Genomic DNA, 1,911 nt, shown 5'->3' with positions numbered 1-1,911 from the left:
GGGGGTTGGCGGGGAGGGGCGCACTTTTTGAGGAACCTAGTCTTGGGGCAGCAGAGAGAGTAAATCTAGCCCTGGTCAGCGCTATATAAATATTTAAAATGAAAAAAAAATATATACAGTATATAAACAACTTGACAAGGCTTCATTATTATGCGCTCTGAGGATCACAGACAGGAAGTGTCGCTGAAAACGATAAGCGGATATTCCTGTTTCCACTTGGAGGCTCACATGAATAATGCACGTATGTATGCTGAACTGATGAATCACCAAAAATGCAACTTCGAGCAATACAATTGTGAGTCATTGTTGTCACTTCTAACACATCTTACGTGCAGAGTGTGATTTTCATCTTATTCCTCAGAACCTGAGCCACTTGTACGGCTGAAACATCTGTTTTATAGTGTTAAAAGGTCAGAGTTATAGGGTGATGTCAAAGGAGTTACACATTATTCAACATTTTCAATAGTCTTTGAAATGTATCTAGAGCTCAACTATTATTTCCATTTTTGGATAGAGTAAGGGAGAGTCTAACGCATGTTAGATTTTTTTTTTTTTGCCTGTCTGCTTCCCATTTGGGAGATTTCCCCTCACTTCCTGTCCAAGGGATACAATAGGAAGTGAGATGCTATCCCCTCATAAATAGTTGTCATTGGAACAGTTGTCCAACTAGGACAACTAGGCTGAGGTCAATCACCTCCTATGTGAATATAGTTAAGATCAAGCTATCTCTCTCTCTCTCTCTCTCATTCATCTATATTCTCTCTCACGCTCTCTCTCATAATCTATATTCTCTCTCACGCTCTCTCTCATAATCTATATTCTCTCTCTCTCTCTCTCTCTCTCTCTCTCTCTCTCTCTCATAACTCATAATCTATATTCCCTCTCTCTCTCATTAATCTATATTCTCTCTCATTAATCTATATTCTCTCTCGCTCTCTCTCTCATAATCTATATTCTCTCTCTCTTTCTCTCTCTTTCTCTCTCAATCCACAATCAAGTCTTTTTATGTTTCAGCACATACATGAGAAAACGCGAGCCAATGTATATGTCCCCTAAGACACCCCCCACCATTCCCGGGGTCCTCCAATCGCTGTGGCACACTTTGTATAGGGCACTTTCTTTAGCCAACAGGAAACCATCCCTGTTTTATTTCCTCTTCCAATACTTCCCAGGACTTTCCTGAGTTCCTGTGACAACTGAACAATTTTGGAATTAGCCGTTCCTTTCTGTCCCAGTGACATGAAATGACTCTACAGAGAGTTAATGGCCACACACCAATAAAATTGTGTTCAAAACTGTTAATTTTCAGAACATTTGTTCGATTTTCTACTGGTTGGTAGAGTATTTTGTTTTTTTAAGTCATGCCCCCACTTAAAAGTTTGCAATCTTCCCTTCACATCAACCCCCTCCCCCTCCCCCCATTCACATTAGGAATCCCCTACATATCAGAGCCTCTCCTTCACATTAGGAGCCCCCTACAAATCAGAGCCCTCCCTTTCAAATCTGGGTCCTCATTCACATTAGAGTCACCCCCTCTCATAAGAGCAGCCCTACTTCACATCAAAAGCCCCCATCACATCAGAGTCCCCCCACTTACACATCAGAGTCCCACTCTTTTTTACATTAGAGTTTCCCTTCACACGAGAAACCACCTTCACATCAGAGTTTCCCCTCTTTAACATCAGGTTCCCCTCTTTTATATCAGAAGCCCTCTTTCAAATCAAATCAGGAAGTGATTAGGTAATTTAGCATTAAAGTCTGTATCCTTTATGATTTGCCATCTTTACCTTTTAGTTATCAAGACATTCATAAAGAGATTGGATCTCTTTATAATGGAAGAGCGGAACCCCCAGTCCTATGAATGAGGGGGTACCATATTCGCGACTTCCTTTTTTTTTGCAGATATATATA

This window comes from Nanorana parkeri, unplaced genomic scaffold (genome assembly GCF_000935625.1).
Source record: "Nanorana parkeri isolate BGI_ZX_2015 unplaced genomic scaffold, ASM93562v1 scaffold335, whole genome shotgun sequence".
NCBI classification, from domain to species: Eukaryota; Metazoa; Chordata; class Amphibia; order Anura; family Dicroglossidae; genus Nanorana; species Nanorana parkeri.
This window is presented reverse-complemented; position numbering follows the sequence as displayed.